General features: G+C 38.7%; 1 pseudogene; it reads left to right on the top strand.

Moving 5' to 3' along the window:
- The first annotated feature begins 429 nt into the window (after positions 1–429).
- Positions 430–9,749, top strand: LOC133806911 (grpE protein homolog 2, mitochondrial-like; annotated as a pseudogene).
- The last annotated feature ends 7,197 nt before the right edge of the window (positions 9,750–16,946 follow it).

Raw genomic sequence — 16,946 nt, forward strand, 5'->3', positions numbered from 1 at the left:
ATGTAAGATGGAGTTTTAGCTCTACTAAAAAGATGTCATTTTTTTTTGGATTGTGGCTTTGGGTAATGTTATATATCTTGTTGAACCTTTTGTGTAGAGATGAGTGTAGGGATGATTTTCTGTCCAAGGGATTTAAATTAATGTTATAAAAATTGCACAAAGATTGGACACAAAGGAACATTTTAAACAGAGGTTATAGAGCCAGAATTGAAGTTACTGATATGGTCCTATGATCTTGCTTAATCTCTCTTGGTGCCTTTGTTTGTTTTAGGCTGGTGGTACTGCAAGGTTTTTGCTAGGCTTTAGCTGATGTAGTTGCCTCTTTCGGGTCAGTGAACACTCTGTGCACCATAGAGGATATGGATTTAATCTTCCATAATTGCAACTTCCCCAACGGTTCCTTCCACTCAGTAGTCTGTACCGAAGGGAATGGCTTCACTGGTGACAAATTCTGTAATAAGGAAGAGTGACAGTGGGAGAGACCAAGTATATGTAGCTGCACTTCCTCTAAGAGCGTCCAAAGGACCACCCCAGCTTCTTATGTCCGCTGCCTACTCCCTCAATCTATGGGATTTCCAGCATTTTATGGTTCTAATCAAACTCCCCTCATCACCACCACATTCTCAGGTGTCCTTTTCTGCTAAGTTTAAGTTTCAAGTGGATTTGTAAGTATGGTTAGAATCATATTTCTTTGCAGTCTCTCCATGCTTATCTATGAATGGGTCTTATATTTTTAAGGTTGTTCTTTTGCTAAAGTAATTAATATGCGTTGCAACTTCCTTATTTGAATTTAGAGCTAATATTATAATGCTCTGTAAATCCATTCTTATGAATCCTAACATGTGTTTGCAGCATATATTCTGCTCCCCCCTGTCTAGCTAGCTTTACCTTTTACTTCGTCCAGTTATCTATGATATATGAGGTTATTGTACTTTTCCAAGTTGAACAATGTGAAGTACCCCCCATAGGTATGACAAATCAATAGGCCATTGAACCAGTTTCATAATGTTGACTGTGTTTTTAGCCAACGACGTGAGAATGTCAAATACGACAAACCTTCAAGAGAATGTAAACGACAACAGACGGTATAAACAAGAAAAGTAAATAACACAAGAGATTTTATAGTGGTTCAGCCCCGATTGTCGGTAATAGCCTAATCCACTTAGAGTTGTGATTTATAGATCTATACTCAAGATCAGATGGACTGAGCCAACTGAGTTTCTTCAGTATAGATTGCAAAAATACAAGGATTCTTTCAGATATCAGCACTTTCTCTCTCTAGAATACTCAGACCCAAATTTTCTCTCTCTAGAAAGAAGAAGCCCCTTTTTCATCCCATAAGCCCTCTATTTATAGGCTTAGAGTCATACAACTGATATCCCTTAGAATCGGGATATTTTATTATATTTATTACATTTAAATTACAAAGAAACTGTAACACCCCAAGTTGCTAATAAGGTTTAAGACCTCGTTTAGCGTGCCTGGAGGGCAATAAATGAATTGACATGATATTATATGAATTTGATTGACTATGTGATTAGAATGCATGATTAGGTCGTATATTTATGCTTGTGGGCCCCGTTTGTATGTTGGGGGTAAACTGGTAACTTTAGCCCGTTGAGGGCATAAATGTGATAATTGTATTATGTGATTTGTACCATGTGTGTGTGGAGTTTTTATTGTGATGCACGCGGCGAGACGGTCCTAGTGAGCTATTTAGTCTAAAAGTCACAACGGGATTTTGTACCCGGCTCGGGAGGGGCCTAGGGGTACTTTGGGAATCTTATAAGTTGAGTTGAGAATGAGTGGTTATAGTTATTGGCAATTGAGTAACCTGTGTAACCGTTTGTAACTGCTGTGAGTAACAAATTTTAGGTAGAAAATGGTAGAATTGAAATAGAAGTGTAAGGACAAGAATGCCCTTGAAGGTTTAGTTAGGAAGGGTTATTAGGAAGGGGTAAAGTGGTCATTTGGCAAGAGTATTAGAAAATTTTCAGCTGGGATATGGGGGTACACGGTTTGGGCATTGGGTCATTTGGTGTTTTGATAAAATTGGAAGAAAAGAAAAAGAAGAAGAAAGAAAGGCTAGGGCAAGAAGAAGAAAGAAGAAGAGGTGTAGAAGGGGCTGAAGTGGGAGCCTAGGAGGAGATCAAGGAAGCTTATAGGGTGGATTCTCCACTTGAGGTAAGGATTTTTATGCACATTTAAGTTGGGTTTCTGTTTTGATTTGAGAAATCTAAAGCATAAGTTAAGCATTTTAAAGTTTGGTTTGAGTTGCTGAAATTAGAAATCAAAGGGGTGGATTTTGGGTGTGATGATGTTTTGATCTTGATTCTAGTGTCTATAGGTTGTTAGATGGTTCATATGAAGTTTTGATTTGATCTTGGGGTTTAGGTATTTGTTTGGGTTGATTTGGGGAGGTTGTAGCTCGGGAAAAACGCAAGAGGAAACCCAGAAATCTGGGTTCGCGAAGGAGCGCCGCGGCCCTGTTCTTGGGCGCCGCGGCGCGAGGATGCTTCAGGAGGTGGCCTAGCCGCTGGGCGCCGCGGCCCTTGAGGGGAGTGCCGCGGCCCTAGGCCATTTTGGCAGCCAAAAAGTTGAGTTTTTAGGGCTTTTTCCCGGGGACACGGGGGATGGTTCCGATGTTTTGTTTTATGGATTTAGAGGTCTCGGGAGTACGGGATTGGTCCCGGGAAGTGGTCTTGGGCTTGGTTAGTATTAAAAGTGTTTTATGTGTGTTGTGACTAGGATTTCGGAGAGGCTCGTGCTAGAGAACCGTGCTTGTGACCTTGGTGCATCGGAAAGCTCGGGATACAGGTAAGAAAACCGTAACACCCGAGAATAGGGCATGGGCCCACAGTGTGATTGCAGGGCATGGCCCTAGATTGTATTATGTGCAAATGTGTAATCTTAGATGAACTATTATATGTTTGAATGGTCATTTCAAAATGTATTATACGTGCGATTATAATGAAATGAACGGCTAAGGCCGAAAGCGGCGAAGGCCGGGTACGGCCTTGGGGCCGGAAGTAACACTCAGCACATGGGATGTTATAGCCAGGGTGGGACCCAAGGGATACATGAGTTATCCTTACGGTGAGGACCGAGACCCCAGGCTTTGGTAAGGCCTCTGGGGCGGCATGGCCGTGCTTGTTTAGTCTGATGGTTTTCCTATTTATCAATGGATTATGTCAGCTATATTATTTGCATATGTTATGTACTATTTGGGTTTTATTGCTGGGCTTCGGCTCACGGGTGCTCCGTGTTGCAGGTAAAAGCAAAGAGTCTGTCAACCAACCATGAGTATGGAGAGCGTGGGGGCGGCGCGTACATGTTCGGCCTGCCCGACTGCTTTGGTTGGGGGCATTTTTGTATATGGCTGTATTTACCATTCTTTTGATAGTTGATCAAGTGTAAATCTATTTTTGAGTTGTAAATATTTTGTAAACCTTATTTTGGGATCCCGGATGTTTGGTACTTAATGTTTTCAATGAAACTAAACATTTTCAAAGAGTACAGCCTTAAACTTTGGTTTAGTCACACTTTTGGTTTTAGAAACCTCGGAGAGTCAGTTAGTTGCACAAATTTCCGTCTTAAACTCACTTAGTAACGGCTCTAAGGTAGTAGGGCGTTACAGAAACATTCAAAATTCAAAATGTAACAAACCCCCCATTTGTGGGAAGAATGAGAGATTCCCGCATATCTTGTTGAAGTTGTTTCTGGGAATCTTGACTTAGTCTCCTCTAGCTAGTTGATCCACCTCCTACTGACCACCCATGCAAGTGCTGGTCGAACATGTGCATGGTGGTAGGACAAACATTTGTTGGTCGGACGTGCATGGTGGTAGAACATGCATGGTGGTAGGACATGCACTCCTCTAGGCTTTCCTTGGCTCAAGGTTATGCATGCATGGCTCTCCTCGGACCAAGGTGGTCCGAGGCAATCTTCCTTGGCATCTCATCTCGGATAGGTCCGAGGCAACCTCCTTGGCATCTCACCTCGGATAGGTCCGAGGCAACCTCCTTAGCATCTCACCTCGGATAGGTCCGAGTCAACCTCCTTGGCATCTCACCTCGGATAGGTCCGAGGCAATCTCCTTGGACTTCTCCTCAGTCCAAGGTCCCTTGGTCTCTCTTCGGACCACTCTCCTTAGCTCTCCTAGGATGCATTTTCCTTAGCCTCCTAGGATGCATTCTCCTTAGCCTCTTAGGATGCATTCTCCTTAGCCTCCTAGGATGCACTCTCCTTAGCCTCCTAGGATGCATTCTCCTTAGCCTCCTAGGATGCACTTGGCTTGGTTATGACATCTTTCAAGCAGTCCAAATTCTTCGTCAGTCTACCGGGTCACCTTATCACAACTCTGAGGAGTCAATGTATTTATTGACTATTTAATGTGTCTTTTACGGACCATGTACTGCCATTTGTCACCTCTATTGCCACGCCATTGATCTCCAATTTTTGGGTTATACCCAAAAATTGGAGATCAAGAACGTGGCAATAAAGGTGACAAGTGGCAGTGCATGATCAGTAAAAGACACATTAAATAGTCAATAAATACATTGACTCCTCAGAGTTGTGATAAGGTGACCCGGTAGACTGACGAAGAATTTGGACTGCTTGAAAGATGTCATAACCAAGCCAAGTGCATCCTAGGAGGCTAAGGAGAATGCATCCTAGGAGGCTAAGGAGAATGCATCCTTGGAGGCTAAGGAGAATGCATCCTAGGAGAGCTAAGGAGAGTGCCTCCTAGGAGAGCTAAGGAGAGTGCATCCGAGGAGAACTCAAGAGAGTGGTCCTAGGAGACCCCAAGAGAGTGGTCCTAGGAGACCCCAAGGATGTGGTCCGAAGAGAGACCAAGGGACCTTGGACCGAGGAGAAGTCCAAGGAGATTTCCTAAGACTTGTCCAAGGTGAGATGCCAAGGAGGATGCCTCGGACCACCTTGGTCCGAGGAGAAGGCAAGAGGAGGATGCCTCGGACAACCTTGGTCTGAGGAGAAGGCAAGAGGAGGATGCCTCGGACCACCTTGGTCCGAGGAGAAGGCCACAAGGTCCGATCGGACCTTGATTGGAGGAGGTAGGCTCGGGCTTACCCGAGGTGAAAGGCCAAGGGGGTTGGCTCGGACCACCTTGGTCCGAGGAGAGCCAAGCACGCATGGCTTTGGTCTGAGGAGAGCCATGTATACATCACTTTGAACCAAGGAAAGCTTGAAGGAGTAACCAACGTGCATGTGAGACTACGTCAAGAATTGGTCTAGGCACCCGGGAATCTCTCATTCTTCCCACAAATAGGGGGTTTGTTACATTTTTAATTTTGAATGTTTCTTTGTAATTTAAATATAATAAATATAATAAAATATCCCAGTTCTAAGGGATATCAGTTGTATGACCCTAAGCCTATAAATAGAGGGCTTATGGGATGAGAGAGGGGCTTCTTCTGCTTCTTCTGCTTCTTCTTTCTAGAGAGAGAAAATTGGGTCTGAGTATTCTAGAGAGAGAAAGTGCTGAAATAAGAGAGAATTCTTGTATTTTTGCAATCTGTACTAAAGAAACTCAGTTGGCTCAGTCCATCTGATCTTGAGTACGGATCTATAAATCACAACTCTAAGTGGATTAGGCTATTACCGACAATCGGGGCTGAACCACTATAAAATCTCTTGTGTTATTTACTTTCATTGATTAAAACCGTCTGTGTCGTTTAAAATCTCTTGAAGGCTTGTCGTATTTGACGTTCTCACGTCGTTGGCTAAAAATGCAGTCAACACATACCCAAAAAAAAAACCTTTGTTTTGTATGTAAATTGGGTGGAAGTTGTTATAAATACTATACCAATAGATACACATATTACAGAAGTAAAAACTGAAAACAGTTGTCCATACTGCATTTTGGACTGCTTTCAGTCACTATAACTCTTAAATACGAATTGTATAATGGAATCCATAGTACTTCCTTCATTGTTACGTGGTAGAAATTAACAAGACCATTGGCTAGAAATGTATCACTGAAGTTTGTGTACATTTTCGTTTACAATTTCACAATTGGAACTCCAGTCTTTCTGAACCTCATTTTGCAGGTGTTGGTTTATGATTTTCAACCCAAAGATCCGGAAAATATGTTTGTGGCTCTTGAAGTTTTATCTGGTAGATCAGTACCAGGTAAAACTATAATTTTTTTAAACATTTTATTTTGTGCAATCTATAAATGAGTGTCACATTGTTCCCTACTTTAGCTTATATAGCTGAGGTTCTTATTAACTTTCATCTTACTTATGTATCTAACCGTTGTATTAGCTTATGTATCTAACCATTGTGTTTGATGAAGTTTAAAGGGTTGTGCTTTCAAAATTTAAGTTGTGTTCCGAAATTTTTAAAGCTATCTAATTTATTGTATTTGGGTTTTTTCTTCTTCTTTAGTAGGCTCCTAGCCAGGTGTCTCTATTCCATCTGAGTTCTTCTCCCTTTCAAAGATTTGGTTTTGCTTCTTCTGCGTCCCCCGAGACTTCTGAAAAAGAACATGGGAGTAATTCAGAGAATAATGGAGATGCTAAAGTCTACAGTCAAGCCGCGTCTGAGCAGAGTGATGTTGCTGATCAGACAAAAGAATCAAGTTCTATATCAGATTTTCAGTCTACTATGTCTAATAATGTGAAAACAAGGAGAAGAACTAAACGAACAGCATTTTTTGATTCAGATTCCGACGAGGATTTGAGTGTAGATGATCTGGTGAAACTTGTGGCTGAGAAGTAAGAGCTTTTGAAGCAGAAGCATAAAGAGATTGAGAAAATGCAAGATAAAGTCCTCAGAAGCTATGCGAAAATGGAGAATGTCATGGACAGGACACGACGTGAAGCAGAGAACTCGAAAAAATTTGCCATTCAGGTTTGGTACCAAAGCTTATTTGCATATATATCTTATGTAACGCCCTACTTCCTTAGAGCCGTTACTAAGTGAGTTTTAAATCAAAACTTTGTGCAATTAACTCGCTAACCGAGGTTTTTAAAACAAAAGTGTGACTAAGCAAAAGTTAAGGCTGTAATCTTTTGAAAATACTTTACTTTATTGAAAACATCAAGTATACAACATCTGGGATCCCAAAATAAGGTTTGAAAACTATTTACAACTTAAAATAAGTTTACAGTTGATTAGTTATTAAAATCACAGATTATTACAGCCCTTTTTCGTAAATACCCCCAACCAAAGCAGTCGGGCAGGCCAAACATGTACGCGTCGCTTCACGCTCTCCGTACTCATGGCTGGTTGACTCAATCTTTGCCCTTACCTGCAACACAGAGCACCCGTGAGCCGAAGCCCAGCAAGAAAACTCATGCAGCTCATAACATATGCAAATTATACAATTAATCATATCAGATAGTCCACAGATAAACAGGTCAACCATTATACTAAGCAAACACGGCCATGCCGCCCCAGAAGCCTTACCAAAGCCTGGGGTCTCGGTCCTCACCGTAAGGATATCTCATGTATCCATTGGGTCCTACCCTGACTGTAAGCATCCCATGTGCTAAGTGGTACTTCCGGCCCCACTGCCGTTCTCGGCCTTTCGTCGTTCTCGGCTCCATTGCCGTTCTCGGCCTTGCCGCTCTTGGCCTTAGCCGTTCATTGCACTATAATCACACATATAATACATTTCCAAATAACCATTCACACATATAATAATTCACTTAAGGTAATACATTAGCACATAATACAATCTAGGGCCATGCCCTGCAATAACACTATGGGCCCATGCCCTAATCTCGGGTGCTACAGTTTTCTTACCTGTATTCCGAGCTTCCTAATGCACTAAAGCCGCGAGCACAGTCCTCTAACCCGAGCTTCACAAAGACCTAGTCACAACACGTACAAAACATCCTTTAATACTAATCAATTCAAAAATCACTTCCCGGAACCAATTCCACACTCTCGGGACTCCCAAATTCCTAAAACAAATCATTGGAAACATCCCCCGAGCCCCCGGGACAAATGCCCAAAATTGCAAAATTTCCCATCCTGAAAAAGGCGTAGCGCCGCGGCGCTACCTGCAAGGGCCGCGGCGCCCAGCGAAGTCAAAAAGTTTCCCTAACTGTAAACAGCCTCGCGCCGCGGCGCCCAAGAACAGGGCCGCGGCGCTCCTTCGCGAACCCAGAATTTCTGGGTTTTTCTCCTTCAATTCCCCCATCCAAAACACCTCTAAACCAGCCCAAACACATATCTCAACCCCAAAACCAAATTGAAACCTCAAATGAACCATCTAACAACCTATAGACACTATCATCAAGATCAAAAACACAATCACACCCAAAATCCACCCATTTGATCTCTAATTTCAGCAACTCATACAAAACCTAAAAACTTAACTCATGCTTTAATTTTCTTAAACCAAAACAGAAACAAGCCTTAAATTTACATAGAATCCTTACCTTGAATGAAGAATCCAACCCTAAGCTTCCTTGATTCATCTCCTAAGTCTCCAATCTCAGCTCATTCTCCTCTTCTTCTTCTTCTTCTTCTTCTTCTTCTTCTTCTTCTTCTTCTTCTTCTTCTTCTTCTTTCAATTTTTATAAAACCCATAATATGTCTAAGCCTAAACCGTGTACCCCCCTATATCCCAGCTGAAAGTTACCTAAACTCATGCCAAATGACCATTCTACCCCTTCATCAAAACCCTATGCTAACTAAACCTCAAGGGCACACTAGTCATTTCTCTTATATTGCAATTCTATCATTTCTTTCACCTAAACTTGTTACTCTCAGCAGTAACTAACGGTTACCCAGGTTACTCAATCACCAATAACCATTAACCGCTAATTCTCTACCTAACCATAAAATTCCCAAAGTACCCCTAGGCTCCTCCCGAGCCGGATATAAAATCCTGTTGTGACTTTTAAGTTAACTTGCTCTCTAGGACCGTCTTGGCACGTGCATCACAATAATATCACCACACTCACGTGGTACAAATCACATAATACAACTATCACATAACGATACAGTTATGCCCAAAATGGCCAAAATTACAATTATGCCCTTCTAACACAATCAGGGCCTTCATGCATACTAATACACATAGTCATGCATCTCAAATAGTCAAATAGTCATATAACATGCTTTAAATCATAACCATGCATTTTACTCATTAAAGTCACACATAAATCCCATCATGCCCTCCTGGCACGCTAATCAAGGCCCTTAAGCCTTATTAGCGAATTTGGGTCGTTACATCTTATTTTCACATTAAAGTTTCCTTGTTCAAAATAGTAGGTTTGGTACGCCTGTTGAAGTCTTAGCTTGACAAATTGCTTGAAATCTTGTTGCAGAATTTTGCAAAGAGTCTACTTGATGTTGCAGACAATTTGGGACGAGCTTCTTCAGCTGTCAAAGAAAGTTTTTCAAAGATTGACACATCTAAGGATTCATCTGGGGCTGCTCCACTTTTAAAAACACTTCTAGAGGGTGTTGAAATGACAGAAAAACAACTTGTAGAGGTAAATGATATCATCTTCACCACAAGACACCTCTCAATATCAAATCATTCATAGATGAAGTTTCTTGTTTTTTACTTTTTATAAGTTCAGGGGACATACTATTAGATGTTCGAATATTTTTCTTTTCATTTAATTTAAGTCAAACATTGTCAATAGAGTGCAGCTTTTATATCATAAGGATGGTGAATGACTATTGCTTGAATGAGACACCCATGTTATGGCTAACTAGTGATGTAACTGTATTTATTATTATTGAACTACAATTCTATTGAATTTAATTTCTGATTTAGTTTTTTATTTTGTGTTTTGTAGTTTGGTGGAAAAAATACATATACACTTGGCGAAATTAATGAAATTCGAAATGAATAGGCAACCGAGCTTCTTGAGCGGACGAGTCATAGCTAGAGTAACTTTTGAAATCAGAATTAAAAAATATACTAATTGTAGTTTTTAGTTAGCACTTACATAGTTATTCCAAGTCTATATTTTGATCTTGCAATTTTTAGATTTTGAATATACTGAGTTATATTGATTTTGTCTGCCTATTGATTCTATTTGAACTATGTTGTAATTACACAGGAAATTATGAATGAATATAGTATTGAAAATAGAGAAATGAAAAAATTATCATATTCTACATGGGACATCGGTCTCCACAAAACTGTCGTCTTATGTATTGTAGGGGACGATGTTTACACATAAATTGTCATCTCATGTACTGCAGGAGGATGACGCTTGTGTAGGAACTGTCATCTCATTTACTGCAGTGGATGACGTTTACACATAAACTGTCGTCTCATGTACTACAAGAGAGAACATTTGTATAGGAACTATTGTCTCATGTATGACGGGAGATGACGCTTTTATTTAAACTGTTGTTTCATGCTTTACATGGTATGACATTGCATGGGACGACGATATTAGAACCGACGTATGAGAGTCCATACGACGGTTTAAAATCATCGTCCCATGTCAATTTTGTAGTAGTGGCCCCTTGAGAGAAGTATTGTCACCTCAGAAATTGCATGTTAGAACACTGGTTTTGAAAGGCGCTTTAATGCAAAATCGCCCAAGAACCATGCCTCTTAAGCTACCTACTTTCAAGATTAGAAATGCCTAAACTTTTGGCCTAAATTGTTATCCAAACAATCCAAAAACCCAGAAAACACCCAGTTACTTACCTGTTTTATGCCATTTGTTCTAACGTTTGGGGTTTTATAGATGACCTATCTATTTCGATGTTCCAAGCTCAAATCAAGCCATTCACAGAACCAAAATAGAAAGAGAAAAGCTAAAAACTTCACAAACTCGTAAAAATGTGTAAGAGAAGTTTAAAAAAAAATATACATATACATATACACTTACAAATTAGTTGTCGATTAGAGCTTGAAAGAGTGTGGAGGTTGAAAGTGCAAGAAACCCTAAGGAGAATCGTCGCAGGAGACTAGGATACTTGAAGGGTTTTCATAGAGAATAAACAAAAGAGAATGTTTGGACTGAAAAGGTTGTGAAAATCAAAGTATAGTCACATAATCAAAGCAGTTTAAGATCGAAGGGCCAAGATTAAATGAACCAAACGACGGCAAAAAGTTGACTAGACAACTATCACAGTACTCAAAACCAAAATAGACACCTGTAATAAACAGACACGTGTCCCACACTCGAGTGGGTAGGAGGGCACGTTTCCTCACTACAGAAGTAGAAAAGCCCCTACTGTGTGTGTTAAGAGTGACGTCATTCATGAGCAGGGGCTTGGGGAAAATGATGTACCCTAAAAATAGGAGCTAATCGTCTTGTTCGAGGTACAACTGACGAAGCAATAAATGAAGGTTTCTAGATCCTAGGGATGTTACATTAGCTCCAGATTAAATAGCTCAAGATTACATCACCGAGGTTGGCTATCAAGAGATCCTTTAGATCACCACAGATGTGTGTGATAGAGATCAAGGAACATAACTTCCAAATCGCCCTCAAAAGGCTTTGGGCATCACATGGGTCAGATCGCCACCACATACGACCTCCAGTTCGAGGGACACATTCAGCCCGTGGCAGTCTCACAAAGAGCATAAGAATGAATGCACATAGACTCGAAGAGTTACTATACACAATTAATGATTTGTAACATTTTCCTAATAAATTTTTACCTTTTCTCAAGGTTGCATTAGTCTCATTACTATATGCATAAACTATGTCAATTTCCTTTAGAGTTATCATACATTCCTCATTGAATGCATTATTCACAATTAGGGTTACAATGCATTCCTCATAGAAAAGTTAGATTTAATTAGGGTTACAAATATCTCATCATCAATTAAAGTAACCCATTTAAATTCAATTAGAAGAGCAATGATCTCACCATCAATTGCCTTAACCCTAATCTCATTATGGTTAATTTTACAATTATCATTTCTCACATGATGATCAATAATATTACAAAAAAGACAAGTGTATAACTATTGAATTTTTCATTAACATTCACCATTGTACTCTTAACATAAACAATAAACGCAAGCTCATAAAAATATGGCAACAAAATTTTATTCAAATTCTTAAAATCTATACATTTAGAAATAAGGAATTTTATGATACCAATCTCCCTAAGTATGCAATTCTATTGAGTTGTTTCATCCTTTGTTGATGAAAACTTTGAATCCATATCCACATTCATGTAGCACATATCCAAGTAGAGTTTTCTTTGATCTCCCATGGTTGTGTGTTTAACACAAACCAAATCTTGAAGCAAGGATTTGAAGTTTGTTGAAGATGAACACATTTTCCTCATTGTATAGTATGCAAAATACAAAAAGAAAGTAATTAGAAAATAGAGATTTTGAATATTGAGAATTTATGGCTTTATACTTTCTAAATCAAAAATGAATAATGGAAATAATTCAATATTAGAAACAATAGATGCTAATCAAGAACCTTATTCATGGTATGAATGCAAATCTTGATAATAAAATAAGCATATTCAAGGTATGAATGTCAATCATGATAATAAGGAACTAAGTAATTAATTGATGATAAGATGAACTTAGAAACATTTAATCATCAATACTAACAATGCAAACATAATAGAGTAACACAAATACAAAGTTAGGATTTAGATAGATACAAACTTTGACATTTACCCACTTGAATATTCAAACTTGGCAAGCATCTAAGCCTTCCCTTTGTTGCATGAAGCTTCTCAAAAGTGGAATTAGATTTGGGATTTAACAAGCCTTGAAAATCATGCAAGTCAAGCAATGCTTGATGATTTTCTTGGAGAACTTATGGTCTTTGAGAGCTAGAGAGAGAGAGATAGTTGAAAAGTGTGATCAAAGCTTTTCAACTCTAATAACCTTTATTTATAAGTAGGCACTCTCATTAAGTCCAACCAATAGGATTAGAACTTTTAAACACATTATTTTGAGCTAAGTCATATAGCTGTACAGTCCTGTACGAACAATACAGGCGATGCATTGACTTACCTTTTAGGAGGGAAATTTCCCACCAAATTTCCAAAAATAAAAAATCGAAGTTTATCGCGAGTTATTTGATTTCCCTACATTCTACAACAAATCATGCTTCCCTGAAGCTTAAAGTTCCATTTTCCTACTTAAGCGAGAAAAATTCTAAACTTCCTACTATTTTATCAAGAACACGAAGAACACAGAAATGATTTTCACGATTCTACAACAACTATGTGCTCAAGAACTTACTTGAAAGATGATTGTGTGAAAGGATTGTTTAAGAAAGTTTCATGGATTCCAAAAATGTAGAATGGGAGCTTTAGTTTTCTTGAGAGTTCTTGGAGGAAAGAGAGAAAATAGAGAAGATGAAAGAGAAGGAGTAGAAGAAAAATGGGAAAAAGGGAGGGCTATATATAGCCTCTGTGCACGTGAGCAGGCGTGATGTCATCATGAATACATAAAGTCATTATGCTTTACCAAGGAAAGAGTCATCATTTCTCCAAATAAATTGATTTTCCTTTTTCCAATGTGTCCGAATATCAAAGGACTCTAGGCTGGTCGAAGAGTAAAAGTTTATCCAGTGCAAGTCTTACTATGATAAACCTGGGTGGCAAATGTGTAATATCTGGTCACACAATTTAATAATTGTTTATTTATTTGTTTTTTTATTAATTTAATAATTGTTTATTTATTTATTGTTCATTGATTATTTTTAATTATTGTCATTTATTTAATATTTGAATTTTATTTATTAGTAAATAATGGTAGTTGCCATTTATATGTGGATGTGTGTGTGTGTGCTTGTGCCTTGGGCGTGCGTGTGTGACAAGGAAATGAGACTTTGTGATCCTTGCTAGATAATGGACATCAATTGGAATCAAGATAAGAAATTATGGATGGTTTGGTGACTTAACATTTTTTGAAAATAATGAGGTGACAAAATGCTTTATAATTGTTGATTGATTTGAAGAGATATTCAAAGATCATAGGTGATTATTTATCAATTAAGAATAAGGTCCAAATGTGAGTCTACATTCTTAGATTAAGTTAAGAATCAATGGTGGATTGCTGACTAGTAATTTCTAAAATTAGGGTTATTAATGATTAATTGATATAGCCTATTTGAGGAATGAATAAGATGATCAAATGGTGATTATCTCAATGAATTTCAGCATTAAGAGTTGGATGAGAAATCAAGAAAGTGGTTGAAAACAAAAATTGGTGCATGAGACACATTAGAGTAATTTGAGTGAATTATTTATGGAAATCAAATCAAGGCTTATGGTGATTGAGCAATTAAATCAATACAACATTTATGGGTGATTTGTTGTTAGAAGTTTTTAGAGCCTATATAAAGAGAGAGTATGGCTCTCATTTTCGCACAACACAAAGAGAGAAACAAGAAGAAATGGGCATGAGGAGAAGAGAAAGAGAGAGAAATAAAGAGAGAAGGTCGAGAGATTAAGCTCACATCTAGGGCTCGAGTTTGACACAATGTTAAGGTGAGATTCTTGGTCTATGGTTTAGTTCTTAAGCTTCTTCTTCTCTTTATACTTGATGATAATTGAAGAAGTTTGGTTAATATCTAGGATTCAGATTTCAAGCTCAAGAAAAGTTAGGGTTTCGAGGTTCTAAGGAGGTAAAACTTTCAGAGGTTTGGCCTACACAAACTCCAAAGGTACCATGGTATTTCTAAGTTGTATTTTTCACTAGGGTTTGCACTATGTTTAAGAGTTGACCATTATGAGCATGTTTTTAAAATTTTGGGGTATGGTGCACGTGTTGCATGGCCTATGCAAACAGGTTTGGGTGTGTGGCTTAGATGTTTCGGCATGATGTTGTTCTTATAATAAGGTTCTTATTTTATGATTAGGTTTTGATCATTGAAGTAGGATATTTTCCTTGTCAAGACTTCACACCCACACCAAGGTAAGGGGGTTTAACATGTTTGCTTGATTGCTAATTGTTTATGGAATGCATGTTATATGCTAAATGTTTGAGGGCATGTACTTGGGAAGGTAAAAGGTGGATAAAGGTTGCCACAGTTTTGACCATAGTGGATTGACTTTTTCTCTTCTATGTCATACTTAGGCAAGCTCAATTGTCAAGGGAAAGGATCCAGGTTCGAAGGGATCCATGATCTAAAAAGTAATTGCCCTCCAACCCTTAACCAATTCCAGAAGCAGAGGGAGCAGCTTCAATTGTTCCATCTCTCTAACCCGTAGGAGTTTCGGTGGAGGGTGAGGACCCGAATATAGAGGGACCTATGGCAATAGTTCAAGTCGGCCCAGCGACAGCAGCAACAAAGCATTTTTTTAGGGATAGTTTAATTCTGGATGGAAGAACTCGACCACCTATTTCATTTGACGTTCCGGGGCGCCTGATTCAACTGACTTTCGGAGAACAAGAAGGTGAGTTGATCTGCTTTGATCAAGGAAAAAGCTCAGTCTGCCACCAACTCGATCCATGTCACGTGACCTACAACTCGACCATTGCTTTTTGAGGCTTCCTCTACTCACATCTCTATGTGCCCGCACCCGTAACTATAACTTTCCTAAGGAAGCAAAAATCCTTGTCAAGTAAGTTCTAACCCGTACGAAAGGCGTAACGATCTGGGCACTGTCTCGGAGAGAGGCTCAGTGAAATAGACATGTCTGTGAAGATGTAGACTACCTGCATCTGGACAGAAAGACCATATGATCTAGTTTCATCCAAGTAACAAATTATAGCCAATTGAAAGGATCTTCTGATTGATCCTCTACTCGGTTGGAATTTGCGTGGTAAGCAGTTCGTTATAGGAATGTGAAGAAGAAGAAGAAAAGAAGAAATCCTTTCTAGATCGGGATAAGGAAGCGTTAGCTTGACTTGACTCCACTCGCCTACTAAATCCATGTATGCTTTTCAAAGTGGTGAAGTGGCGATCAATCATAGAAGACATTTGTTGATTCCTTTCGATTAAGCATCCTTCCTATTAATCTGGAAGTTCTTCTCTGATATAAGTAAATTATTCAATTCTAGAGCCAAGGATCGTAGTTCTCGAACGAGCATTCGAAAAGATTCTGGAGCATCCTCGGGTTTAAGTATTAAGAAAAATGAATATGCTTAACACAAAAGCAAAAAAAGAAATAATAGTATATCTTACATTCAGAAATTTATCCATATTCCATAAAGGAGCCGAATGAAATCAAAGTTTCACGTTCGGTTTTGAATTAGAGACGACCTAGTGCTTCCTCGTAGTTATCTCTCCCATTTATGTGTGTAGTGCGTGCATAGGTTTCAATATGATGATTCTATGTTTTGATATGATATGATCTTATAGTTCCATTAATAAGGTTTGCTTATCAAATTTAATTCTCCTTACTGGAGTGTTAGCTCACCCCTTACCTTTTTCCCCCTACATGTAATAAGTGAATGCATGCTTTGTGATGAATGACGGGTTGAGATCCTTTCCAAAGGGACATATGTACGTTGTGAGGGTCCTTATGAACGAAAGCGATCAAGAACTCCATAGGATTTGTTAATGTTATTTTTATTATCTATTTTATTATGAGACAAATACTTATTGCATGAAATTAGGTTTTATTTTATTTAAACGAGACATCCAGATGTTATTGCTTGTTTTTAAATATCTTTAAGAATGAGTGTTCCATTTTTTTAGTTTAAAGTTATGTTTTTGTTTTAAAATGTTTGTTATAATGAGGGAGGTCCAATTAGGGTGTTATAAAGTTGTATCAGGAGTCGCTCGTTCATAAGCCTAAAGGACTCTCACAGAGGACATACAGAAGATTGGAAAGAGCTCAACTCATTGTTTGTAAAGTTGCCTTATATTTAGTTGTATATATGTTTGCTTCTTTATTTGTATTGAGTGTAGTTTACCATGCCTCCAACTTTGAGAGCACCTAGGAAAGTTATCCTTAGAGATATAAAAGATATCAAGAAGATAGAGGAGGATAGGCGAAACCCTTGCCTGCTATGTAGGCTATGTAACCAGATCGTGGAGATCAACAACAGGATT

Source organism: Humulus lupulus, chromosome X (genome assembly GCF_963169125.1).
Source record: "Humulus lupulus chromosome X, drHumLupu1.1, whole genome shotgun sequence".
In the NCBI taxonomy this organism is placed as follows: Eukaryota; Viridiplantae; Streptophyta; class Magnoliopsida; order Rosales; family Cannabaceae; genus Humulus; species Humulus lupulus.